Source organism: Arctopsyche grandis, chromosome 13, assembly GCF_051622035.1.
Source record: "Arctopsyche grandis isolate Sample6627 chromosome 13, ASM5162203v2, whole genome shotgun sequence".
NCBI lineage: Eukaryota > Metazoa > Arthropoda > Insecta > Trichoptera > Hydropsychidae > Arctopsyche > Arctopsyche grandis.
The window spans coordinates 24,461,891-24,474,920 of NC_135367.1; positions in this window are offsets into that span (position 1 = coordinate 24,461,891).

The window sequence follows — 13,030 nt, forward strand, 5'->3', positions numbered from 1 at the left end:
AATAAAAATGCTGCAATGTTTGTAATTGGCCAGGAAGGCGCATTGGGGTTTACCTGTTAGGCCTTCCTGGTATATACATATGTATGTAAAAAAATGTATATTATATATGTAGTACATATGAAATAGGTCTCATTGATACAATCCAAACCAGATGAGAATAGAAATATTAAGTCGGTAATAGAGAGTAGCTGTGAGGAAATTTAGGTGTCACCTTCACGTATCAACTGTCCCAGATTTCCCCCTCGAAAGAAACAAAGAAAAAACAGAAACATTCAATCCGACCGCCCGGATTCTTCACCTCAGAATCTCCGTTTGGCTTAGAAATAAATTACACCACCACCACCTCAGGTACCTCAGGTACAAATATTCAGTGGGTTCGTTTCCCAGAGACCTGACAACATTATTTTCCCCGGGACGACATCCACCTCTGGCCCATAAGTCTGCCGGTTTGGCATTCGAAGCCCTCCGTTATTATTTGCTCCGCTCCGATTCCCTCCCCCACTTTTCCTATTAAATCTCGGCTACCAAGCAATCGCTACCGACTGGACGTTTTCGATCGGAATTCCTATCCAAATTAACAATTTGTTGTTTATTTCACTCTTTTTTCTCCCATTCGATTCTTAAAGGTTACATTTCCAAAGCGCTCCGATCGGTCTTTGTTATCTCTAATTTATTAAGACAGTACAACTACACAGTAGGTATACAATACAATATAGTAGATATCGATCTTGATTTACATTTCGACGTAGAACTATGTCTATTCGTGAACGGGGCATATTAGCGGAAGCTGTATGATTTTGATTTTTAAATGGTTTTTATTATTACTAAATTATGTTCACAATACATCTTATATATATTTTAATAGCTACTGATCTACTGATCATTTTCTATTTTACAATTTTAATTTAATTTTGTTAGTAATCATAGTATTATATTATTCCAATGTTAATGTACAGCATAAAAAGAAAAAAGAGCTCAAAAACCTATTTACAATTTGTATCAATGCTCATAATAAATCTCATACATACATAATATTAATTAAAGACTCTCTAAAGTCGACGATCTAAAGCAGATTGTGTTTAGGTAATCTGTGGCGGAAGTTGTGACTTGGGATTCTAATACCGGATTTGGGACAAAAGTCGAAAATCTTGCGAAATATGTTTAATCTATGATTTCACATTACACCTTCACGATATATGTATATACACATTTTATTTATTCAATCATGCATACTCGTCTTATACAAAGCCGTTTTATTTGAAAATGGCAAAAGTCCTTTTTCTTCAATTTTACGTTTAACAAAATTTAAAAATACTGGTGGCCTGTAATACGATTATTCTGATTTTCCGAGATTCTGGACATATCGAATTTAAATAAGTGATAGAAATTTCTGAATTATATTAAATAGAAAGAGTGTTTTTGGAACTAAAAATTGAACTTCCGCTACTTTCAAATATAACGGCTCATATATTTTATATTAAACACGATATATATGTATGTATGTTCAAACATTGTACAGAAGCATAAAAACAACGATCAAAATTGACAGAGATATCTATGTACGGACAAATTTGCAGCATTTATTTAATAAATAAGCGAAAAATCGAGTTGTTTAATTCTCGAATTTTGCGAGAGAGACATGTCAGGGATGTCAATTTTTAGAAACTGTTTCAATGAATTCAAATCAGATAAATTGGCCAACTCTGATAGGAAACGATTGACCTGGAGTCACATATCCAAGGTCTGCCTATCAGCAATCAGTGAAATTGAACTCGTTACCACTTTCTATGCTGCTGGTTTATACTTTGTATTGTAAATATCTTTAGCGAAAAATGATTCATAAGGAAGATTTCAAATGTTAATTCAATTTTGCACAAATTCCTCACTCTCCACTCACGGTTTTCTTGGAAGAAAATCAAAGTTTAATAAAGCACAGGCTTTACAACGTAAAATATCGTTAAGTGAAACAAATTACGATCCGGCTGGAAAGCTAGCAGTTATGATAAAAAGCTACAGCGTTTACGAGTGCGAGCGTTCGTAAATTTTAATACTGCACCGATGTGCTAATTTTTTATATAACGAAAAAAAAGGGGTATAACGAACCGAGAACAAAAGTATTTCTGGGCGACTCCTCGTAATGAAAATATACGAGCGCTCGGCCGGGGGGAATGTGCGCTTGCGCATACTCAAAGGGGACTCGATGCAGAAATTCTTGAGAACCACTGATAACCGAATGCCGAAGAAGGCAAAGCAAACATACATAGTTTAGGATGCTTAAACTACATTTTTAATTAAAATTATTTTATTTTGCCTATACAGGTACACCACTTGGTGTGTCAAGGGGATCAAATTTGTGGACAACGGCTAGTGGTGAAGTTTCAAAATTTGAAGTATGTATTTTATTTATTGAAAAATCAACAGAGAATAGATGTAGAAATGCATAAAAATAAAGAATAAATGTAACAAAATAAAATAAAATCTGAACCCAATTATGTATGTACATATCAAGTTCTTTAAAGTTCTGGTTCAAATTGGTGGGGTGGTTTAGACTTGCATTATATAAAGAACGAACAAATGTATTTGTTTACTAGGTTTTATAGTAAGCGCGACAGTTTGTCGCGCTTACTATGAACACTATTAGACATTAGTATGAACAGCGACACTTCTTGGACTTTGTCGCAGCGACATTGTCGAGACTATGAACAAGGCCTATAACTTTATCGTTTTCTCACTATCTATATATACATACATATACCTATAATTGAATTTCTGTTTGTCTGTCTGTCTCGTACGTATATGCTCCTAAGCCACTGAATCGATTACGATGGAACTTTCAGGATTTGTTGTATGCATGTCCGGGAAGATTACTGTGAAAAAAAAACGGGAAAAAACCTCTCAATAATAATATTAGTAATTATGATTTTACCGACGCGAAGGTATGAAGCGCCATGGTGTAGTCAAGGAAATGTGTTTGTTGGTAACCACTATAACAGGTTGGTTTATGACGACACTGCGTTGAAGAGACGTTACTCCATGGCGTTGAGGTCCAACCATCACTTGAAACGGGAACGGGATTGGAACGCAACGGGAACGGGAACGGGTACGGGAACGGGAACGGGAATTGCATGCCTTATTTTGGCATTGCAATGCATGCCGGGTTCAGCTAGATCTTATAAAGTTTTAATTATAGCCTCTCATTATCCTTCATATATATTTTACTTCACAAATAGGTTATATATTTTTATATAATGATATATTTTTACAGCAGAACATATTTGTGGTTAGCATACATATAATGATTTGAACAAAGTGGCCACGGGTTCAAATCCCACCGGTTTTTGTTGTCCAGATTTTTTGTTTAAATTAAATTAAAATTAAAATTTTGTTTAAATTAGCTTGATAGCTAAAATATATATAAATAAATAAATAGATCTTTTGTGACTCCAGGTCGATACGTGGCCCGCCCATTGCCATTTCAATCTTTTCAGTCTTTCGACTATCTACACCCATTACCCTTTCGTACTTCTCACCCACGGATTCTGTTTCCTGTCTTTCTTCATTATACCAAGCATATAGCGTTCCACATTTATTTGGGTGCATTGGACTTTATGTAGCATCTTGGCGCGCAATCTCCAAGTTTCACATCCATACGTCATCACTGGCATTTTTGTCAAAGTGGCATTTTTTATTTAAGAAAGGCATTCATTCATTTATGTAAATTAAATATTTTAATTAGAAGCATTCAAATTCTGAAGGATTTATGCCGTTTTACAAGTAATTGAAAATATTAGTATTATTCATTTATTTAATGGAAAATTGCTACTTAAAACATACAACCAAAATAATAATCTAATATGTATATAATTTCGAAAGAGACTTTGAATGTAAGGTTTAAAGGTTTGGGTGGGAGCATCCATAGCAAATCAAAGTTTCTATGACAACGATATCGATATCGTTGAATATTATTTTTTTTTCGATTCAAATAATTTTAATAAAAATACAAATTAATGTTTATTATTAGATTGTTTTTCCATGTTTAATACCGAGCGAAGCCGGGTAAAACCAATAGTATACTATATTTTTTAATAGTCTTTCAAATTTTGAATCTTTAAAAAAAAGTTCCTATAGACCAATGATGTCATTGAATTTTTTTCTTTGGCCATTTTTGATATGCACCTACATATGTACATATATATACATAGCCAGCAGTATGACTCAATGGTAGCGTGTATATTTAGCACCAAGTGATCAGTGGGTTCGATCCGCCATACTGCTGGTTAGATTTGGGAGTATTTGTGACTCCGAATCGATCGTTTCTTATCAGAGTTTGCCAATTTTATCCGATCATTGTTGAAACGCTTCCTCAAAATTGGCAAAAATCATCTTTCCTGTTGTCACAAATCTTCTGTATTTATTGTGTGTACAATTTGTTAAAATTATGTACAAATCTAAAATCCATAGACGTCTCAATGGATTAATTCTGTAATTAATTAATTAATTAATTGTTATTTCGTGTTCTTCAGCTTCGAAGGCGCATTGGGGTCTTCCTGTCGAGCCTTCCTTGTATATATCTGTGTAAAAATTAAATATATTTAAATTTGAAAACATGTGTAGGTGCATACATATATATGTACATATGTATACAAAATACCTTTTAGAAAAATTGAATAAATATTTTCATGTGCAATTTATAAACATACTCGTATGATATTTCCATAAGTATTGCTATCCAAATTGCATTTCTACACTTATTTATTAAAACCATAACATTTCATGTATTTTCTGCGGGCAATTGCTACCTATAGCAATCTAGAATAAATCTATGTAAAAAAAATATGTATACACACATGCACATATGTACATATACATATATATGTATGTATATATGTATTAATACACATACCGTGGGAGTATAGGCGGTTTAATATCAAGCGTTCGAGAATGCGAATGTCAATGTGCGGTTCTCAGGAAGTGACAAACAAATATTTCAACACTGTGGGGGATAGGAATTTGTGGTCCGCGAGCCGTCAGTGTCCAATGCCTTGCGGTTTGCCACCCCTGGCGTTTGACACTCTCTCTCTCACCGGGTGTTTGGAAACGAATTCACCTTGCGACCGCGCAAAGTAAATTCGCCTAATAAATCAAAGCGTCTCATCCCCATCCCCTTTATCCCCTTTAGCCGGTCGGGGAGAGTGGGGGGATGTTGTCCTTTCGGCGCAGAAAACCACCCCCAAGCCTTCCGCGCGTGACACTAGACTGAAATATGGGAACTAGCGTTCGGAATAATTCTTGTATCACACGGAAAAACACTTAAAATCTAAAAGGTTCAATTTTATACATCCGCGGGAAATATTTTCGCATAGGTGCTGCAAAAATGACGTGATTGTTCGGTGACGTGACCCATCTTTCGAGCTGAACGTGTGTGCTAAAATGCGCTGAATCTTTTATCGGTGTATGTCTACCCGTCTCGCCTTCATCGTTTGAGAGTGAATATTTACAGAAGATTTGGAATACCAGATATTGCACTTTAGATGAAAATATGTATGTATGTACATACATACATATGTGACGATGCACGGGGGGGGGGGGGGCAAAATAGTACGGGTGAAGTGAAAAAAAGTATTTTTTTCATCGTGTATTTGAATATTTGTGCAATCAAACTTAAAATGTATTTGCTCTCCACCCATTTTCTTTTAGAAGAATTCTTCGTGAGAGTATAGTTTCTTGCTTTCATTATGCAGACAAATTAATTATGTATAATCGTGAATACATATTTAGTTTCGAGCATTGTAGTAATAGTTCAAGGTCGCTTTTCCCTTGTAAATATTTTCTCATTCAGTGTGAAACTTTTACTCAACTTTCAGGGACGCTTTTCTCAAAGAAAATCTACGTATTTATGTATGTACATACGAGGGAAATCATAGAGGCAATTTATTCGCTATCAAATCAAGGTCACAAAACTTAGTATTACATACTTATCAGCATAGTCTTACTGCTTCTCTAAGCACTTTTATATTAATTTACGATCTATAATTTACTAACTTACAATATTTGGAATCGTTGAAAGTACTTTGAGGGGTGTGTTTTTGTTTGACCCTAAATTGTGTTTTTTGTTCACCTATAGTATATTTTAATTATTTTTGTATTTAAATATTTCTATATTTTCGTTTTTCTATTAAAAGAATTACTATATTTTCGATTTTTATTAAAAAAATTCTATATTTTCGTTTTCCTTTAGTTATCATTTTACTGTTATATTTTTTCGTTTTTTGTATTTTCTTCTATTTCGTTATTTCTTTTTCATGTTTACTTTTTCCTCTTATATTTTATTTTCTTATTTTTATTTTGAATGTTTTATTTTTTCATTTAATATACACATTGTTGCGTAGGGTTGGATGGAGGATCCAAATAAAAGGCCAAAGTCGCTTCACAGCATTTATTGGGTGATTAAGGAGATCCACGCACTGCCAGTGCTCCGTCCAGAATGCCTTCATATGGCCTAAGTACCTGCTTATAAAGAGCAGGTCGCTCACTGCATCTTCCTCGACGCGTTTGTTTACCTATTGTTATAGTCACGTACCAGATACCGCAGTCCCACGGTCTCGGCATGCAGTCCCACGCTTTCGCTCTGTCAGTTCTGAGAACACTAGCGGGAAGTGACCGAATGCCGTTACCGACCACTAAGTCTATTCGGGGTCTCCATTGTTAGCCGACAGCATTTAAGCCTGGAGATAATCCTGATTAACCAATTATAGCATCGGTTCCTTTTAGCATTTGCTACATTATGATAGTGTAACGTAGGAACCGCCACGGTGGTTATGTCAAACGGCGCGTCGTTTTACATAATTGATTTCGAGGATTATCTCCAGGCTTAAGTGCATTCGGCTAACAATGGAGACCTCCGAAGTGGCCGGTAGCGGCACTCGGTCGCTTTCCGCTAGAATTCTCAGAACTGAGAGCGCGAGAGCGTGGGACTGAGTGCCTTGGACCGTAGGACTGTATATCCGGGTACATGCCTAAACAATAGGGAAGTAACCGGACATCGAAGACGCAGTGAGCGACTTGCCTTTTATAAGCAGGTACTTAGGCCATATCAAGGCATTTTGGCCGGAGCACGGGAAGTGCGTGGATCTCCTTATTCACCCAAATAAATGCTGTGAAGCGATTTTGGCCTTTTATTTGGATCCTCCACCACCCCTAAGCAACAATAGTTATCTTTAGTATGATGGACTTTTCGGCTGCCAATTGTCCGTTATAGAGATTTTAGTGATTTTTGGGCGATCGTTTTGTGACCAATAATCATATAATATGCCCATTTTCAATATATGATATGTACGGTCCATCATGCAATATGTATGTATGTATATTCATATGGAAAATTTACGAATTCATTTTTCGGTCAACGTATTACTTAGCTGAGCCGCTCCGCATATTTAAATATTTAAATTAATATTTTAAATTCTCTAAAATGCACTGCACAAACATTCCAATTTTATTTTTTGCCCTTTGTTAAACGCTGACGAAATGGCGCAGAACAAAAGCACGCTCCGAGTGATTCAACCGTTAAATTATTTATACTATTTCGGTATGTGAGAGTGTGTGCATATATAAGCACATAGTGCCTCGCATATTTTCCGAACGTGTGCCCACCCGAACTCTAGACACGCATAGGTAGATACAAATAATATGACCGTCGTAAATTTAACTCTCGCGCGCTCTACACTCTCTTTTTGTGGGGGGCGGGGGGCGAGATCTCTTTTAGTTCGATTTAGCTTTATTTTTCGCGAGTGTCTTGTCTTGCTGATTGGGAACGCGAAAATATGACCAATTTTCGCCAGGTGCTTTCATCGTGATGAAATTACTCGAATGCATCGTAAAATTTACGGGAATACTCCGTTTCGCAGAACGTAGACGATATTGTCGATATTATATTCTGAACGTTCGGTTTAGTGTTGCTCTAAAATTTAATGTTATTAAATAAATTATATGCCTTTTGTCTGAAATTGGTCTTCTTATAAGTGATAGAATTGTACCCGTGGGAATGCAAAAGAGTTAAAAGGATGACCGTTGGGTAGACGAAATTAGGAAAATTGGTGGAGTGAAATGGAAGAGAGTTGAGTTGAAAACAGAGATGAGTGGAAGCGTATTGAAGAGGCCTTCATCCAGCAGTGGATGGTAATTAGATGATGATGATGATGATGATGACATGTATATGTACATATAAAAGTAAAAAATATTTTTTATTTATTTTTATATTATTATACATTATTATATTATTTTAAGGCAAAACTTGTCATAATCGACCCAAATAAACTTCAATGGGTGAATATTAAGCGTTTATTTTTTTTAAATAATAAAAAAAATCTTAATAAATCTCAAAAAGAAATGAATATGAAACATAAGCTTATTGTTAAAAACTAAATGTATGTAAGCTTATTGTAAATCATATTAACAATTAGATACAACATAACTTCTTATTGAATACTTAGATAAAACCGACTGAGGAGATATACAGTGAAATGTCAAATTTGACATATTTGGCCAAAAATCAATATATATCGTGTATTACATTACATGAAGCTAGACGCCAAATTTGAAATTTAAATATATGTACATATGAGAGTTAAAACTATAAATATTTAAATATTAGAGATAACGAGAACCTATAGAGCAAATTTTATAAAATATAGAGTGAATTATAGGCGTTTAAACAATTAAAATCTTATATGGCCATATCAAAGCGAACAGGTTGACGAACAGACACGGGACGAACGCTTATTAAACGTCAGGAAGGTTTACGGGCCCCGTTTTTAAAACGCGTTGTATACGATATTTTATCTCCAACATAATGGCAGACGATACATTAACGTGTATTGATGACCAAAATGAGCAATATGGCAAAGTATGAAAACGATCGGATAAGAGATAAAAATGACCACTAACACGAAAGCCATGTGAAACGTAAAGGAGGTACTTTATTTTATTTTATTTTATTTTATTAATTGAAAAATCAACAGACAGGATGTACAGAGATAGGTATAAAAAAAACAAAAAGTAAATAAATAATATATGTAACATCCGAGTCCAATAATAGATTTTTACAAAAATGAAAAAGATAAATATAAGGAAAACAAATTAAAAAGTAAAGAATAAAGGCATGACAAAATATGTAGTACATTGCATAATTAAACTATAGTATTAAAATATTTGGAAAAGGTTATAAGATAGAATATAAGAAGAAATTGAAATTTACAAATATAAAAAACAAATGAAAAAGGTAAATACAAAATAAACAAATGAAAAGGAAAATAATGAAAGCTATAATATGATTAAATAGCACATTACATAACTAAACTAAAGTATAAAAATAATGGAAATATTGAAAAAATAGAATAGGAGAAAAAATGAATCAATCGGTCAAGATTCTCTTGATGTTAGACCTGAATTGATGTAGGGAAATACCAAACAGATCAACCTCATTCAGCTCTCCGTTAAACATACGATAAACGCGCTGCAGATAAAAATATTTTTGGGAATTAGTATTAAAGGATCAAGTGAAAAGAGTGCAACGCGTCTCGAGTATCGAACTGGGATTCTGAAATTAACCTTATTCAGTAAATCAGAACAATCAAGAAAACCATTTATGAGCTTAAAGAAGAATATAGCATCAGAATGTCGTCGCCTGACAGAAAGATTGTTAAAAGAAAGGATTTTTAAAATGTCGGAAACAGTAGAATGGGTATAGGTAGGAAAAAGGTAGCGTAAGGATTTAATAAATTTAAGTTGAACTTTCTCAATACAATTAATATGGGATAAATAAAAAGGTGACCAGATAATTGAGGCAAATTCAAGGTGAGACCTTACAAAGGAAAAATAAAGTAATTTTAGTACATAAGGATCATTAAAGGGTTTTGTTGAGCGGAGTAGGAATCCAAGAGATTTAAATGCTTTGTTGGTAATAAAAGAAATATGTTCAGAGAAATCTAGTTTATTATTGAGTATTACACCAAGATCCTTAATAGAAGATGACGTGTTAAGGATTGAATGATTTAATTGATATTGATTAGTAATAATTGACTTATTTCTAGTGAAATTTAAAATAGAGCATTTTTCTAGATTAATAAAAAGATCATTATTTAAACAATATATAGAGAATCTATCTAGATCTTCTTGTATCTTATGACAATCGTCTATGGTGTATATAGGTTTGTAAATTTTTAAATCATCAGCGTAAAGAAGTATAAAGGAATGTTTGAAGATGTATGAGATATCATTAATATAGAGTAAAAAGAATAAGGGACCTAAATGCGACCCTTGTGGGACACCGGAAGGAATATGTCTAAGTGATGATCTAAAACCATTGAGAATTATGATTTGGTGACGATTTAGTATATACGAAGAGATCCAACGAAATAAATTTCCTCGGATTCCGAGGGACCAAAGTTTATTGAGTAAAAGGTTGTGATTGATTTTATCAAAAGCTTTAGAGAAATCCGTATAAACGACGTCTATTTGGATTCGTTTGTCCATATAAGATGTGAGAGTACTAGTGTTTGTAGAGGTATGTAAAAACTACTTTTTGTCGAGATTAATCCCAAGATTGGAGGCACAGGATATTGTTTAAAATCAATGAAATTTTCTATTTAACGTTTTCCACTAGGTCCGTCAATGAAAATCCAAAATTCGCATTCGCATTGTATTCCGGCCTAATGTACGTACATATGTAAATATAATATATTTATATGTATTGTATAAGGCGCAGTACCACAGAAGAATATTTGAGCAAAAGTTTAATTTGCAAGACTAAATTGAAGCCCAAATGCAAGATAGTCCTCCCCTTCGCATTATAATATTTGGGCCGCGACCCTCGCTCTCGTTAGCCCTGACGGAACGAAAGTCGTCCGCCGTAAATCGCGTCGCCGCGTGACGCCACTGATTTATGTCTTTCGTCGTAAATTATCATTTGCCGACGAAGAAGACGCCGCTTAGCGTCGCAGACGGCGCTCTCCCCCTCTTTTTAACGAAAGATCGCGACAAAAGCTCACCTGAAAGCTCACCTGACCCACAGCGAACCCTCAAAAATAGGTCAAAGCTCGGCCCATTCATGCTGAAAGCACTTGCAAAATTTCCGCAACTTTGACTGAAAACTGCCAGCTTACAATTTTTTTACGAGCGAGTCATCAAGGCCTTATCTTGACGCATGTAATTAAAAATTATATATTTTTTTATCCAATATCCAATTACGCATTCACTACATCCAATACTAACAAACCAGTAGATTCTATAACAGAATCACTAATGACCATACTAACACACTTGTGAATAGTCTCGGTGATTACAACGAAATGTCTATACCCTTCAGGTATAAACACACAGATTACCTAAACACAATCTGCTTTAGATCGTCGACTTTGACAGTCTTTAATTAATATTACGTATTAGATGTATTATGAGCATTTATATGAATTGTAAATAGGTTTTTGAGCTCTTTGTTCCTATTATGCTGTACATTAACATTGTAATAATATAATACTATGATTACTTACAAAAATTAAATTAAAATTATAAAATAGAAAATGATCAGTAGATTAGTAGCTATTAAAATAGATAGAAGATGTATTGTGAACATAATTTCGTAATAATAAAAAGCATTTAAAAATCAAAATCAATTGAAAGCTTTAAACAGTCTTCGCATTATATTAATTTTGCTCGAATATGGTTATTCGGGGAACGGTATCTATTAGATTTAATTACATTAGCGGTTCGATATATTATTTATAATATTAGGGGAAAAGCTCGAATTCCGTTTTTCATTGCGTAGAGAGCTTTAGCGTGAGATTCTCGCACTTGCGCCCGATCGTCGTAAGAAGTTCGCGATATCTTTTTAAGATGGTATTTATTGCGGTTCGGTTGATTTATTTCCGCTCGAGCTTTTTGGCAACTTCGAAATTGGTTTTCCGGGAAGAAAATAGCGACTAATTTTCATAAATACGAAGTTAAAGTTTCTCCGCAGCATGGCATGGCGGTATCTGCCTACTAAACTGCTGTAATATTTATCCGCTTTTCTCGTTTGAATGTGTGTGGGTATGTAAAATGTTGATTTTTTCCGAGTGAATATCTTTCAAGAGTATTAGTTTTTCCACTGCCGGTTCGCTTTTCTATATTAAATAGTTTCGGCCGCTTAGCGTCGTACAGGAAAACTTTTTACATAAATTAAATCGGTCTTATGTGCTTTTGCCGCCGGCTCTAAACCTCTTAATGGATTGTAATAATTATTTAAATTGGATGCTGTGCAAGTGCTTGGAGTGTTAAATCAAAACAGATTATATTGTATATAAAGAAACTCTAGAATATTAAGAAAGCTTACGAAATCTTATATTATGGCGACACCATAAGGATGCGTGCCAAAGAATAAGAACATTAACCAATTTTTAAATTTATTTACAATACATATACATGTTTTCAAAACAGTAGTGAAAGTTTTAAGATCAAAACAGTAAATAATATTTTTATAAACTGAAGTCGTAATACGTATAATTTATTTTATAGCTGTTATGGCAACACGGAGAAAAATTTCGAATTCGGATTCGGACGAATCCACGACATTATCTATGTATTTGAGGAATAAAAGAAATATTAAAAACAAAATTCGATAATTAAATACATATGTGTACATACACGTTCACACATACCGGCTATGTGAGCATTAGAAACTTACACAAGGTAAAAGTTCTACTTCAGGCTGTCGCATTTTGTTCAATTTTTTTTTACCTAAAATCACTAGAAAATCATAAATATTATAAAAATAAAATATCAAGATGTTAAGTCAAGATGAATAAATATCGAGAACAAAAAATTACTTCCGGTTCATTAATTCTAACCAAAACTTTATCTACTCTAAGTAAGATAAAAATTAGAAATATAAATTTTCAGCTTGATACGTATAGAGGTGTGAACAAAAACGCGCGGTCATTTTTGACATTTTTTACTTTTCTAAGCGAGAAAAATCCTGCTTTCAGTTTATAAAATT